At 34.2% G+C, this 17,048-nt stretch overlaps 1 pseudogene; it reads right to left on the bottom strand.

Moving 5' to 3' along the window:
- LOC110585928 overlaps positions 1–14,869 on the bottom strand; it is a 28,127-nt pseudogene extending 13,258 nt beyond the window's left edge.
- Positions 14,870–17,048: the final 2,179 nt, after the last annotated feature.

Here is a 17,048-nt window from a genome sequence, read left to right as displayed (position 1 = left end):
TATGGACTTTGATATGTCAATGTTGATTAATGAATTATAACAAATGTACCCTCTGGTGAGAGATGTTGATAATGAGTGAGGCCATGCATTTGTGGAGGTAGGGGGTTTATGAAAAATCTCTGTATTTTCCTCTCAATTTTGTTCTGAATCTAAAATTGCTGTAAAAATTAAGCCCTTCTAAAAAAAATGAGAAAAAATGTGTTGTAGGAAATATCTGTGGGAAGAAATAACATTGTAAACCTAGACTGAACGCCACACATACCTAATAAATCTAAACCAAATTTAAAAAAATATGGAGTGAAATAATAAAATAAAAGCCCTAACCTCCTCCTTCTTCTTTTTTTTTTTTTTCTGTCCTGGTAAAACACTTTGGGTAGACAAGTAGAAATGACAGTAATATGCTATCAGGGTCATGGATGGAGTTTAGTGAGGAAAAAAAAAATGTGACAACACAAGAAAAATATACCAATGAAGTTTATTTGAAATTATTACTAAAAAGAAAAGACACAGGATATAATACACATGATGGTGTTATTTTATGAACAATTTATTTTGTTATATTTATATCATAGTTTTTTGATAATGTGTAGTTTTTAAAATAACTATTGAACACTAACCCTGTTAATAAATTGTTTAAAATTTATAAATTAGAAGTTTCCTAATGACTCTTGCTCATTTACACAATATACTGAATTGTTTTCTATATCTTATACCAGGAATTAGTTTGCCTGTGTTGAAAATTCACCTCTGCCATTTATTAGCTGTGTAATATTAGACATATTACTTAATCTTTGTATCCTTCAAAATCTTTACCATAAGTGAGGATAACATAGTATTTATTTTATAGGGTTATTTTGAAGAGTCATGGAATTAATAATATTAAGCTATTAAGTATGTAAAACAGAGACTGATATATACACAAATTAAATGTTAACTATGATGATGAAGATGATGATGATGGGGTGATATAAGAATCAGTCATGGTTTGAGTTTTGATTTTATTTTAATATTCACAATAGAATAAATCCTTACTTAACCAGCATTGAGCACAGATAGTTAATGAAGTATCTACAGTCACCTGGCCTTATCAGAACCTCATGGCATTTTCCTTCATCCTGCAAAGTCATATTCTTAAAGGTCTACCCAGGAGGGAAAGGGGCTTCTGCACACATTCTTCACTCAGAACCATTTTGATGAGGATTCCATGAAGTTTCCATTATTTCAATGCTATACTAATTGACAAGAAATGAGGAGAGAAACAACTAGAGGTTGTGTACTTGTTTCTATTTTAGAAATCACATCATCTTCTCTATAGAAAAAAATGACTCTTCTTGTTTCTTAATATTTATGCTTCAGTAAGAAAATAACTGCAAGGAATAACATTCAGTTTTTATATTTTGGACTTCACTCATGCCATAATCTCTAAATATGGGAGCCTATCTCCAGGGATTAATTCTCTTCCCATATATGTATGCTCTGACAAAATGAGATTCTCTCAGTTTTCCAGTTACTCAGTCTCTTCGGATGAGCTGAAGATGAGTTTCATTTCATCTTACCATAAATTACTCTCAAGAGTGAATGATACATACATAAATGAGGTTCCTATATAATAGCTCAATGGACTGATAACATATGGCTATTGCAGAGACCTGATTTTTACATACAGAGTATATTTGACACTTGGTCATTCAGTACCAAAATGAAAATTTCCCACTAGCTAGTCTTTTGATCTAAGACTATATTTCTATCATAGAATCCAATATAACACAATGTTTGTTGTTTTCCTTTTTCCACTTTTGGATTTTTTGTTTGTTTGTTTTGGGGGGGGGCTCAAATCATTATCTATTATCTGGGTTTCCCTATGTAGGAAATGAGGATAATTAAGTCAGCCGTTCAAACAATGAACACAAAATATTGTCAATCTCTGTTCAATCAATAGCATGTTCAGTTTTCATATATCTTTATTTCTGTAGCTATTGAATGAGTTTCTGAATACATAAATCACTTATGCTTATGGATTTTCTTCTGGATGTTAGAGGTATATAAATATAATGAATCACATTATTATAAGTTAGAATAATAAAATGTTGCTTATGCTAAACTATGCAACAAATTATCATGGTACTTATTTGGCACTGTTAACACTTCATTAGAGTTCCAATGAAAAGAAGATAACTAATTTAATTTTGATATTTAACACTGTAATATGGGAATGAGGTCATAATGTTCATTATGAAAACAGCCATCTTTTCCTTGATTTTATGTCTTAAATATCTCTATATGCCTTAAAATTCAGTTTTCATCTTTCTCAACAGGATTGATTCTGATACTTTAGACAAAGCTAAACATTTCCCCTTGTGTTTCCTTTGTTGTTTTCTCAATTTCACTTTTTAAATAATTGGGAGTCTGCTAAATGCCTTGGATTGCATCTCAAATGCATTCTTCACTGGTTCAACAAACAATCCCTTTTAAAATAAAAATGGAAACAATGTAATTAGAACTTTAAATCAATCACACATGAAGCTGTTTTCCTTCCTACCTTCTATTGATGGTTTTCATCAGTGCCACTTATATGCTGTAGAAAATAACACCCCACTTACGTTGAGATTACTTTTTCAGTAATGTCAAGTATTTAGAACAGTTAAAAACATGACAGCAATAAACTCATTCCACTCAATCATGTGCAAAAAATTATACAATTTCCTTAAAGAAGTTCTTCAGGCTGCCACTTAGAGCCTGTGCATGTTAATTTTAGACATCATTTTGATGAGATTATTTAGTTGCTATTTGATTCTGTAGCATTAGTGAATGCTACATAGTAAAGTAAAAGTCTTTCTCTGTCTCAGTGTTTGTGTGGGGGGGGTAGTTGTGAGTGTGTCAAAGGTTAGGAGATATATTAAAATATTGGTAAGGGTAGAAGAAATTACAAGTAAATACAGCTAGCACAAAAACCCTAAACATGACACATATCTTGAGAGAGTAGTAGAAAGTAAGATAAGAGCAGTAATGAGGGACCAAGTCATGTAAGGGTTTGCAGGCCATTGTAAGAATCAATAGGACTTGGGCGCCTGGGTGGCTCAGTTGGTTAAGCGACTGCCTTCGGCTCAGGTCATGATCCTGGAGTCCCGGGATCAAGTCCCACATCGGGCTCCCCACTCGGCGGGGAGTCTGCTTCTCCCTCTGACCCTCCCCCCTCTCACGTGCTCGCTCTCTCTCATTCTCTCTCAAATAAATAAATAAAATCTTTAAAAAAAAAAAGAATCAATAGGACTTAACTGGAGTGTGTTGAGGCTGAGGAGTGACATGATCTGACTTAAATGCTAAAAAGATCATTCCAGTTTCTGTGACAACAGGCTGCAGTGGGTATGGGGAAAAGTTAAGAAATCAGAAAGCAGACATTAAAGCAAGCCAGATGATACATGATATTTTTCTGGACCAAAGTGGTATTGGGGAGGGTGATATAAAGAGGTAGAAACAGATAATCTTGAAGTTAGAGCCAGCTGATGTAGGTAATAAAGGTCCTAAATCATTACATAAAAGTTAAATTATATTTAGTACATGTTATTTAAAAGGCAAGAACATGTATAATCAATTTTGGAAAAATTTCCATTAAAATGGTTAAACCAAGGTTACATTAAATGTTTAATTTTTAAAGGGTAGGTTTCTATTCTGGGAAAAATCACTTACATAGGTTAGCATATAATCTGACAATCTGGGGAAAAAGGATTTTTAAATAATAAAACAATATTCCTACTAATGAGCTTCTGGAACACAGCTACTGTGGTGGTTAAATTTTATGTATCAACCTCACTGGATCACAGGGTACCCAGATATTTGGCTAAACATTATTTCTGAGGGTGTTTCTGGGTGAAATTAGCATTTGAATTAGTAGATTCAGTAAAACAGCTTATGCTCCCCAATATGGGTGGACATCATGCAATCTGCTGAGGACCTGAATAGAACAAAAAGGCAGAGGCAGGAAGAATTTGGCCTTTTCTGCCTGATTGCTTGAGTTGGGACATCAATCTCCTGCCTTCATTGCTTCCAGTTCTCAGGCCTTTGGACTCAGACTGAATTACACCACCAGCTTTCTTGGGTATTTGGTTTACAGATGGCTATCAGGGGACTTTTCAGCCTCCATAATTGTGTGAGCCAATTCCTTATAATAAATCTTTTCACATCCTATTGATGGAGATATATAGACATATATGTATGTTTATATATCTCCAATTGATTCTATTTTTCTAGAGAGCTCTAACTAATACAGTTCATTAAATCTTAATAGTAGAATTTCATAAAAACTGCACTGATGTGGAATAACCACAAGAGGAATGTCTGGAAAATTCTTAAAAGCTACCTGGAAGCAGGAGTATAAATTATAGACAGGGAGATTATTGGCTACATAGTGAAAAGGGAAATGTAACACCAGACTGAAGAGAGACATAGTTGGAGGTTAATGCAATAATCCACGTGGGGAATAATGAAGGCATAAATTAACTCAGTATCCCTAGTACTGGTGGTAACCAAATTTTGGCTATAGGATCTAATCAGGGTTTTTCAACGCTATTGTTGAGACTATTTGCTATTATAAAAATATATAATGTAGATTATTCTGCTACATATATTTTGAGAAGCTGAGTGATATATTTTATAGTATTAATATTTGAAAGTTGTAAAATTCATAATGAATATAAAAGCATGAGGCTATCAGATATCTGAAAGGTCAAAGCACCAAAAATTTAGTAGTAAATGATCATTTTGGGTCCTAACACCATGTTGGGTCCTGTGGGAGAACATATAAATGTGAAATGTTGCGTTCAGCATAGAGAATCCAGAAATATATATGTAAAGTGGGCTAAAATGAAGTTACATATAAACACAATGAAAAACTATGATGATAAAGATTCAGTCTGACAGGAAGATTCTGGGAAATCATTTCTATGGTTTCAAAGATGACATTTGTGCCAAAACTACCAAATATACACCTGCATCCAATCCTGCTTCTACACCTTGCTTTCCATTGCCAGTTCATACTAGGGTTATACCAAACTCCATTATATCAAATTCTAATACTCTAGGATGAGTTCATTAGTTTCTCCCTGAAGGTGCTTTTTTGTTTATTATTTCTATGAAATAATAATAGAATTCTGTGAAATTCTATGCTTGCTCTCATCACTTTTCTCACAATATTTAGAAATATTAAAGTTACTCTTACTTCATTCATTTTTTCCCATTTCCCATATCCACCAACCTGCTAAATTCTGTCTGTTCTCTTACTACTACATTTTGCAAAATTCTCTGCCTTTCTCTTCTAACGTTTCCTCTTGTTAATATCTTGGTTCAGGTTTTCATCATCTGCTTTATCTGTTGTAAAATCTATCCAACTGATCTCCAGGTTTCTGGATTCTAATCTTTTTAATCTGTTCTTCACATTGCCACCTGAATTATCTTCGTAAAAACAGGTAAAATTCTGTCACTTTCCTTCTCAAAAACTTTGTGATGCCTCATTTTCTACAAAACAGTTCAAATTCTTTAACATAGCATTCAAAGATCTCAATTACTTGACTCTAAATTGCCTTTCCATTTTCATCATTTAAAACCAAACTATCTTTCCCTTTTTACGACCTCATCACTCGCATCATTTCTTTCAGAAACTCATGAGTTAATCATACCAGTCTACTCACTACTCTTCAATTATGCCCTTCAAATACACACATACACAAATTACCCACCCATTCTGCCTCTTTTTCATCTTGGACAGATATGACCTCAAACTTATTTATTTTAATAAAAAAATACCAAGCGAAATTTGTCTTTGATTGACTTAAATTAAAAAAGAATGAAATTGGGCGCCTGGGTGCCTCAGTCGTTAAGCGTCTGCCTTCGGCTCAGGTCATGATCCCAGGGTCCTGGGATCGAGTCCCTCGTTGGGCTCCCTGCTTGGTGGGAAGCCTGCTTCTCCCTCTCCCACTTTCCCTGCTTGTGTTCCCTCTCTCGCTGTCTCTCTCTGTTAAAAAAATCAATAAAATCTTAAAAAAAAAAAAAAAAAGACATGGTCTGTTTAAAAAAAAAAAAAGAATGAAATCATGGGTGTCAGAATTTTATGAGGCTGATGTACCTACTGCCCTAAGAGGCAGGTGGATTTCAGAAGTTTTATTTATTTATTTTTAATATTTTATTTATTTATTTGACAGAGAGAGAGAAAGAGGGAGAGCACCAGCAAAGGGAGTGGCAGGCAGAGGGAGAGGGAGAAGCAGGCTCTCTGGTCAGCAGGGAGTCATGTGGGGCTTGATCTCAGGACCCTGGGATCATGACCTGAACCGAAGGCATATCTCACAACCCTGACCTCATGACCTGAGCTGAAATCAAGAGTGAGATGCTCAACTGACTGAGCCACCCAAGTGACCCATGATTTCAGAACTTTTAAAACAAGAGTTTACATCAGCAATCCTGGAGATTCGTGTCTGTGGCCCTGCCCAATAAGAATTTTTTTAATTAAATTTTTATTCAAATAAAGCACCCCATATAGAAAAGTGCACAAATCGTAACTATGGAGTTTGATGAATTTGCCTTTGTAAACACAACCATGTAAACAAGAATCAGATAAAGAAACAGAACACTGACAGCAACCAGAAGCCCCTTTCCCCCTCCAAGACCACAGTGCACCAGAGAACCTCTAACCTAACTTCTGCCACATACATATGTTCACATATGTTTTGCTTTCTCTATTTTTTCTTAGGTAAAAATAGAATTGTATAGCGTTGCTCCTTTGTGACTGTTTTATTTGCTCAATATTTTACTTACGAAACTCACCTATGTTGTTACATGTAATTAAAGTTCACCCTTACTACTATGTATTCATTCATTAAATATTCATTGACTGAATATGCCATAGCATAATTATGCATTACAATATTGAGGAATATTTCTGGGTTTTTTTTTTCAATATTTGGCTATTTTTAATAGCTCTGTAAAAGTCTCATACCTATATTTAGTCGACTTTGGAACACATTTCTATTTGGTAATATTAGGTACCAAATTGCTGGGTAAAGGTGTTAGTATATACAGTTTTGGTAGAGTCCGCTACACAGTTTGCCAAAGTGCTTATACAATAGTCCCGCCTTATTCGTAGGGGACACTCCAACACCCCCAGTGGATGCCTGAAACCATGGATAGTACCAAACCCTGTATATACTATGTTTTCTTTCCTATACATACCTATGATAAAGTTTAATTTATAAATTAGGCACAGTAAGAAATTAACAACAGGAACTATAATAAAATAAAATAAATTATAACAATATATTAATTTATGTGAATGTGGTTTCTCTCTGTCTGAAAATATCTTATTGTACTGTTCTCACCCTTCTTGTGATGATGAGATAATAAAATGCTTACCTGGTGAGATAAAATGAGATGAATGATGTAGGCATTTTGACTAGTATTGACTTTCTGGTGATATGTTAGGAGGATTATCTCCTTCCTAATCTTGCCTGGCCACAGGCAACTGAAATTGTGGAAAGTAAAACTACAGATGAGGGTGCGGGTTGGGGGAAGAGGGGCTCCTGTACCAATTTATTCCCCTACAAACAGCCTATGAGAGTTTGAGTTGCTCCATATACCTACCAGTATTTAACATTTTTGTCTTTCTTATGCATTCCATTGTGTATACAGCAGTATCAATTTTAGGGTTTTAATTTTAGGTTTTTATTTCCCCTGATGACTAAGAAAGTTGAGCACACTTTCTAATACTTATTGGCCATTTAGATTATCTTCTATTGTTTGAAGTGCTTAAATTTTTTCCCCATTTTTCTCTTATCTTGGGTGAATTCTTCCTTATTTATTCAGAAGAGGTCTTTATATTTGTGAAATCTTTGTCAGATTTATGTGCTGCAAATTTCTTCTCCTACGATATGGATTGCCCTTTCACTTTCTTACTGGTAACTTTTGAGGACAAGGTGTTCTTACCACTAATGTAGTGATATTTATAATTTTTACTTTGATTACTGACTTTGTATCACTTTAAAAAATATCTGCCTGCTCCAAAAATTATAAAGATATTCTTATCTGCTACTTTCTGGAAACTTCATTATGTTACTTTTCATATGTAGATCTATAATCCATCTGAAATAGTTTTTTGTCTGCAGAGTAAGAGATCAAAACTCACACTTAAAAAATGGATAGCTAATTGACAGCCTCATTGAAAATACATCATTTTTCCACTGTACTGCAGTATCAACTTTTTCATAAATTACTTTGTTGCAAATTTGTGATTTTTTTTAGCGCGGTAACACACCATGTTACCTTAGTTTCACATGTACAACATAGTGATTCCACTGGTTTATACATTATGCTCTGTTCACTACAAGTGTACCCGTCTGTCTCCAAACAATATCATTATATTATAGTATCACTGACCATATTCTTTATGCTGTGTCTTTTATTCCCATTACTTATCCATTCCATAACTGGAAGCCTGTATCTCCTACTCCCCTTCACCCATTTTGCCCAACCCTTAACCCTTCTCCCCTCTGGCAACCATCAGTTTGTTTTCTGTATTTATATCTGATTCTGCTTTTTGTTTATTTAATCTTTTGTTGTTGTTTGTTTGTCTTAGATGCCACTTATAAGTGAAATTGTATGGTATTTGTCTTTTTTAGTCTCACTTATTTCACTTAGCATAATACTCTCTCGGTCCATCCATGTTGTCTCAATAGCACAATCTCATCCTTTTTATGGCTGCATAAGATACCATTGTATATATAGCACATTTTTCTTATCCATTTGTCTATTGATGGACACTTAGGTTTTTTCCATATCTTGGCTATTGTAAATAATGTTGCAATAAACATTAGGGTGCACATATCTTTTCACATTAATGTTTTGTTTTCTTTAATACCCAATGGTAGAACGATTGGATCATGCATTTCTATTTTACTTTTTTGAGGAACCTCCATACTGTTTTCCACAGTGACTGTGCCAATTTACATTTCCACCAACAGTGCACAGGGGTTCCTTTTTCTCCACATTCTCACCAACACTTGTTGTTTCTTGTCTTTTTGATTTTAGCTATTATCCAACAGGTGTAAGGTGATACTGCATTGTGGTTTTGATTTCCATTTCCCTGATGATTAGTGGTATTGAGCACCTTTTTCTGTGTCTGTTGATTATCTTCATGTCTTCTTTGGAAAAATTCTATTCAGGTCCTCTGCCCATTTTTTAAATTGTATTATTTGTTTTTTGGGTGTTGAGTTGTATAAGTTCTTTATATATTTTGGTTATTATCTAATATATCATTTGCAAGTATATTTCCCATTCAGTAGGTTGTCTTTTCGTTTTGTTGATTTCCTTTGCTGTGCAAAAGCTTATTATTTTTTTGTTTCCCTTGCCTTAGAAGACATATCTAGAAAAATGTTGTTATGAACAATGTTAGAGAAATTACTACCTGTGTTCTCTTCTAGGATTTTTGTGGTTTCAGGTCTCACATTAGGTCTTTAATCCATTTTGAGTTTGTTTTTGTGTATGGTGTAAGAAAGTGGTCTAGTTTCATTATTTTACATAAAACTGTCCAATTTTTCCAGCACCTTTATTGAAGAGACTGTCTTTCCCGCATGGTATATTCTTGACTCCTTTGGCATAGATTAATTGACCATATAATCACGGGTTTATTTCTGGGTTCTCTATTCTGTTGAATGTTTTTGAGCTCTGTATTCTGTTCCAATGATGTTGAAGAATCAAAAGCCAATTAGATTTTGGGAATCATGATACATGTATTAAAAAGTACTAGGCAAATAATTAGAATTAACTGGTGACTATTTCTTTGGTGAACCATTTATTTTATCTAACAGATAGATTTTTTTCTAGTTATTCATCGAGTATGCTTCGTTAATATCTAAACATTCATCTTGCTCCTTCTGTCATATAAATCCAACCTAACTAAATTATCTCTCTTTACTCACTAATATATCTTATTCTAGTTTGCTCAATAGTCTTTTCCAACATGCTACTGCTCAGTCCTAATTGTCTGTGTCTATTCTCAAGTAATTCCCCAAATCAAATTCTGATCTCACTCTTTCTATATACCTAGCTCTACCAGCTCAAGTTCATTATTATCTTCAAACCTGATTTAAAGTTTTTTTTCTCTTAGGAAGAGTTTTGCAGATAATCACATCTGTAAGCTTCTTAATTGTTAAATGATGAATTGTTTATATATCATTCTATTATATGGGGCACAAAATGCATATGCTCAATCTCCTCTCTAGTTTTCATTTAGAATGTTTCTCTAATATACAATTCCTGTTCTATTCCTTTTTGCTGTATAAATCTTACCTATGTAAACTATCTTTAATTTTTTCTAGTTTTATTGTGATTTAATTGACATATAACATCGTGTAAGTTTAAAGTATAATGTAGTGATTTTGTATGTGTATATGTTGCAAAATAATTATCAAAATAAGGTTAGTTGACAGACACATCCATCACCTCATATATTTACATTTTGTATATGTAGAATTTTTAAAATCTATTTTTCAGGAACTTCCAAATATATAATATGGTACTTCCAAATATATAATATGGTATCATTAAACAGTCATTATGCTATATATTACATCCCCAGAACTTATTAATTTTATCACTGGAAGTTTATATCCTTTGACTATCTTCATCTATTTTCCCTACTCCCCACCTCCTTCTCATGGCAACCACCAGTCTGCTCTCCGTTCCTGTGTGATTTTTTTTATTACACATAAAAAGTGAAATCATATAGTATTTGTCTTTTTCTGACATTTCACATAGCATAATGCCCTCAGGTTTCATCTATACTACTGCCAACGGCAGGATTTCCTTCTTTTCTATGGCTAAGATTTCCGTGTGTGTGTGTGTGTGTGTGTGTGTGTGGATACACACACCACACTTTCTTCATCTGTTCATCCACTGATGGACCCTTAGCTTGTTTCCATGTCTTGGCTATTGTAAATAATGCTACAATGATTACAATGCATATTTCTCTTCTAGGTAATGATTTCATTTCCTCTGGATATACACCCAGAAGTGAGATTGCTGGATCATATTGTAGTCTATTTTAAATTTTTCAAGACATTTCTTACTGTTTTGTGTAGTGTCTATACCAATTTACCTTCCCACCAAGAGTGTACAAAGGTTCCCTTCCCCCCACATTTTCCTCATCATTTGTTATCTTTCATCTTTTTGATAATAGCCATCTTAATCATCATAAGGATTTGCATTTCCACGATTATTAGTGATGTTGTACATCTCTTCATGTCTCTGCTGGCCATTTGATAATCTTCTTTGGAAAAATGCATATTCAGGTCCTTTGCCCATTTTTACTTAGATTATTTTTAATTACTTTTTTTTTTTTTGCTATTGAGTCATATGAGTTCCTTATATATTTTAGGTATTAATCCTCATCAGATACGTGGTTTGCAAATATTTTCTCCTATTCTGTAGGTTACCTTTTCATTTTTTTATTGTCTCTTCTGCTTTTAGAAAATTTCTAATTTGATGTAGTCCCTCTTGTTTATTTTTGCTTTTGTTGCTTGTGCTTTTGGTGTCATATCTGTATAATCATTGCTAAGATCAATGTCAAGGAGAATTTTCCTTATGCTTTCTTTTAGGAGTTTTATAGTTTTATTTCTTACATTTAAGTCTTAAATCCAGTTTGAGTTAATTTTTGTGAGTGAAAACCACCTCTTTTATTTACTAGCAGTGAGACATTGTATCTTGAGCTTTTAAAAAGAAAGACATCTTTAAAAAATTCTCTATTTACTTTGGTTGCTTTTTTTTAATTAAAGAAAAGATTTACAATGTTATAATACAGTGGACTTGTAAAAAGCACGTCATTAACTTAATTTCACTGAGGATCTTAAAACAAACACCAGTATATAATAAATAGTCACATACATTTAGACTTTTTGGCCATCATTTTCTACATTATATTGAAAACTGTCCTTGATTTTTCTTCCTCCATTTTTCATCTTAACTTGCAGTTAATGACACTACACTTTCAGAGACTAAATTAGATCAATTAAATATAGAAGATATAACTGAACCAAAACATTCTAATAGCAAAAATTCCCCAAACTGAATTCCCAAGGAGGACTCTGGACTTCCAAATGAGCCAAAGAAAAGTCTGTAAGGTATAAAAAGAAATTTTCTTTATGGATTATTCAGTTTAACATTTAAAAATGAGAGCATGGGGGCGCCTAGGTGGCTCAGTCATTAAGCGTCTGCCTTTGGCTCAGGTCATGATCCCAGGGTCCTGGGATCGAGCCCCGCATCCGGCTCCCTGCTCGGCGGGAAGCCTGCTTCTCCCTCTCCCACTCCCCCTGCTTGTGTCCCTGCTCTCGCTATCTCTTTCTCTGTGTCAAATAAATAAATAAAATCTTTAAAAAAAATTAAAAATAAATAAATAAATAAAATAAATGAAAATAAGAGCATGCACAAGACTGCATAAGCAGTGGGGGAGGAGTAATGAGGGAGGGAGAGAAGCAGACTCTCAGCTGAGCATGGAGCCAGATTCGGGGCTTGATCTCATGACCCTGAGATCATGACCTGAGCTGAAAGCAAGAGGCAGACACTTAACTGACTGAGCCACCCAGGCACCCCTGGAAACTTTTTATTTTGGTAAGTCCCAATATTTTATTTGTGCTTTTGTTCCCCTTGCCTCAGGAGACCTATCTAGAAATAAGTTGCTATGGCTGATGTCAAAAAGGTTACTGCCTGCCTTCTCCTGTAGGATTTTTAGGGTTTCATGTCTCACATTTTGGTCTTTAGTCCATTTTGGATTTATTTTTACAAATGGTCCAGCAACTGTACTACTAGATATTTACCCAAAGGATACAAAAATATTAATTCAAAGGAATACATGGACCCTGATGTTTATGGAAGCGTTATCTATAATAGCAAAATTATGGAAACAGCCCAAGTGCCCATTGATGAATGAATGAATAAAGAAGATGTGGTATATATACACAATGGAATATTACTCAGCCATAAAAAAAGAATGAAATCTTGTCATTTGCAACAGCATCAACAGAACTAGAGAGTACTGTGCTAAGTGAAATAAGTCAGTCAAGACAGATACCATATGATTTCACTAGTATGTAGAATTTAAGAAACAAAATAAACAAGCATAGGGAAAAAAGGAGAGAGGCAAACCAAGAAACAAAACTCTTAACTACAGAGAACAAACTGATGGCTACCAGACGGTAGGTACGTGATGGGTTAAATAGGTGATGGGGATTAAAGAATGCACTTGTTGTGATGAGTACTGGGTGTTGTATGGAAATGTTGAATCATTATACTATATACCTGAAAGTAATATTACACTGTATGTTAACTGGAATTTAAATAAAAACTTTACAAAATTAAAAAATAAAAATGAGAAATAGGATTTTTTTGCCTCTTTAGATTTTTGCCAAGGAACATCATCCATGTTATAAATCTATTTTATAGATTGCAGTCACTTGTCTATGATACCTACTGTCTACCATCAAACTATTTGTCACCAAACAGTGACAATTTAAGATATTTTAAAAGTATTCTATTGAAAGAATTTGCCTTTGGATATAAAACAACATGCATCTACTTCATTTCATATCAAATTCTTCTAATTAGCTCAGTATTCAGAGACAAACCGCAATCCTACTCACATCCTTCACTCACACCCTAGATGCTCTTTTTATGGGCAGCCAAATTTAAAATAAGTTTTCAGTATCTCTTTGAATCTAATTTAAAGCAGCTATCACAAGGGTAATTAGTTTTAACAATTTCTTTATTTCTTACTGATAAAATTTACTCCTATAATCTTAGAACATTTGGTGATTCATTTTCAATGAATTTTATCTACATAAAGTGTGGAAGTAAAGCTATGCAAATACAAAATTAGTACATAAAAAGAAGAGTTGTTTGTGCTAATTTGCTCAAATTAAAAATACGAAACTTCCTTTTTCATTTCCAACAAGAGCTTGGAAATGATCATTTCCATCCTTATAAGGAGACATCTGAACAAACTGAAAATTAATGACTTTTCTTAGACCCATCAGGGAATTGAGATTTCAGGGCTAACCACCACCCTCAAATCTGGAAAGGCATGAGAATAAAGAAAATCACAATCAAGATCTGCTTACTTAAAGCAAACCTGCTGGATTCGATACTGTTAGAAACTCTTATATGCTAATTGTGGCAAATTGTTAGAGGTTGATTGTGGACAAATGTGAGATTCAGAAAGTCCTGGAGGCCTTAATCTTAGTGGGGCCCCAAATTTTTGTACATATTACCTCTGGGAAAAAAAGCCACCATGTTCTCATGGTGAAGAACCAAGAAAAAACCCATTCCTGGATCTGGAAGGAGAAAGAGAAAGTAGCCATTCTGAAATATGTTCAAATCCTTCTCCTGAGGGAAAAACAAAAACAAAAACAAACAAATAGAGTCTCATCCTACCTAGGGAGAGAGACATGTAGTCAACTCCCGGGCCCTCTAGCTTTCCTGTCATACTTAATGATGAGAAAAAGAACACTAAGAAACATTGTAAAGTTTATAGCCAAGGGTCATAGGTCCACTAAAATACTGAGAATTAATCATAACATTATAGAATGCATCTTTCCCCCTCCCACACACACATCTATCACCATTATCAACAGGACTCCAGTCTAACTAATAGTACATTATACCTAAGTAATCTGTAAGGCATAGAATCTATTGTCTCCAATAGAACACTAGAGTAATTTGAAACATCTGGCATCTGCAGTCATAGCAAACTTTACGAACAGCTCAACTTTTAGCCAGGTTAAAATAAAACCTCACACTAAAATTCTTTTACCTCAGTTCCTACTACCTGATACATCATGTTCGAATTTCATCAAAAATTATAAGTCATATTAAAAGGCAAGAGAGGGCACCTGGGTGGCTCAGATGGTTGGGCGTCTGCCTTCGGCTCAGGTCATGATCCTGGAGTCCCGGGATCGAGTCCCGCATCGGGCTCCCTGCTTGGCGGGGAGTCTGCTTCTCCTCCCTCTGACCCTCCTCCCTCTCCTGCTCTCTGTCTCTCGTTCTCTCTCTCTCAAATAAATAAATAAAATCTTTAAAAAAAAAAAAAAAAAGGCAAGAGAAACACAAACTGAAGAGACAAAGTAAGCATCAGAACTAGACTCAGATATGACATAGATTTTGAAATTAGCAAATAAGGAATTTAAAATAACTGCATCAAGTCTTTAATGGAAAAATAGACAATATGCAAGAATAGATGGGAAATATAAGCAGAGAAATGGAAACAAAACTCAAAAGGAAATGGTAGAAATAAAAAACTATAAGAAAAGTAAATAATTGGGGTGACTGGGTGGCTAAATCTGTTAAGCGTCTGCCTTCAGCTCAGGTCATGATCCCAGGATCCTAGGATGGAGCCCAGCATCAGGCTCCCTGCTCAGCGGGAAGCCTGCTTCTCTCTCTCCCACTCCCTCTGCTTGTGTTACCTCTCTTGCTGTGTCTCTCTCTGTCAAATAAATAAAATCTTTAAAAAAAGTAAATAATGCCTTTAATGGGCTTATCAGCAGACTGATATAACCAATGACAGAATCAGTGAGCTTGAAGATATGTCAATAGAAACTTATAAAACTGAAATATAAAAAGAAAAATAACGAAAGAAAAAAAAAGAACATCCAAGATCCATGAGACAATTAAAAAATCATAGCATATCCACAATTGGAAAACAGGAAGAGAAGAAAAAGAGAACTGAACAACAGAAACATTTGAAATAACCATGTCTGAGAATTTTTGAAAATTAATAACACACACCAAAACACAGATCCAGAAAATTTACAGAATGCTAAGTATTTCATTACACCAAGGCCTAGCCTATTTAGACTGCAAAACACAAACAGAATCGCGAAAGAAATCAGACAAATTAAGAGCGTGTTACTTATTGAGGCATATGAGATAAATTTTGACAGGTATTGGCGCTTGGGTGGCTCAGTCAGTTAAGCATCCAACTCTTGATTTAGGCTCAGGTAATGATCTCAGGGTTGTGAGATCAAGTCCCCCATCAGACTCCCCAATGGGCATGGAGCCTGATTAAGATTCTCTCTCTCCATTTCCCTCTGCCCTTCCCTTCCCCCCTCTAAAAAAACTTTTTTTGACAAGTAAAGATTAAACTAGAGGGAAATTATAGAAAAATTCCACCTAAAATATTAAATATCTATTATAAATTTTAGCATTTTTATATCCAAATTATGATCTTTTACAATCTAGTTTGAGATACATGGATACACATTTTAGTAAGAATGCTAACCGTACTTCTGGAGTACTACAATTGCAAGGGGCTTATTTGAGTGACTGCTATGATATGAGAAAGATCATCAAAGTTTTAACCCACAGTTAGATGTCCAAATTCTACCATTGTGAAAGGTTTCATTGAGTTCTTGCCTCTAAGTAAATCATAATAGAAAGGTGATCAGCCCTTAGCTGCAGGGGAAAGCCACTGAATTATTGTGGTCATAGAAAATAGGGTCCACTCAGCTCTTACAAGCCATTCTCAAAGAAATTCATATTTGTCCTTTCCAAGAGCAGTGCAGACAAGGATTAAAAGCTTGTCACATGAGAAAAGAATATCTCGAAAGTGAAATCAATGGTCAGTACCCACAAAAGCCCTAGACAAGCTTTCCATTATACTGGAACATTCATCACCAATTCTATACTGTGGGTATATAAATGCATGAAACCAGTAGTTATATATTTAAGCAAATGTAAAAGTACACTATGTTTAAATTTAGTGAAATGTTATTAAGAATACCAGACATAAAATTTTAAATGTATTATTTTAAAATTAAAAAGCTTTATACTTTGATCAATCAAAGACCTTGTACTTCTCAGGAATCCTAGTAACTATTTTGTTTTGTTTTGTGTTAATTAAAAGAAACAATCAGAAAGGTAGGAATTATTTGCTGAGAAAAGTCAAAGACCTAAGTTCTTTTTTAAAGGCTTACTGTCTGAAGCTTTCCTACAAAAGAGAAAAAAAAAAAAACAGAAAAGCT

This window comes from Neomonachus schauinslandi, chromosome 3 (assembly GCF_002201575.2).
Source record: "Neomonachus schauinslandi chromosome 3, ASM220157v2, whole genome shotgun sequence".
Taxonomy (NCBI): domain Eukaryota; kingdom Metazoa; phylum Chordata; class Mammalia; order Carnivora; family Phocidae; genus Neomonachus; species Neomonachus schauinslandi.
The sequence above is the reverse complement of the archived record's forward strand: the minus strand, read 5'-3'. Positions and strand labels throughout refer to the sequence as shown.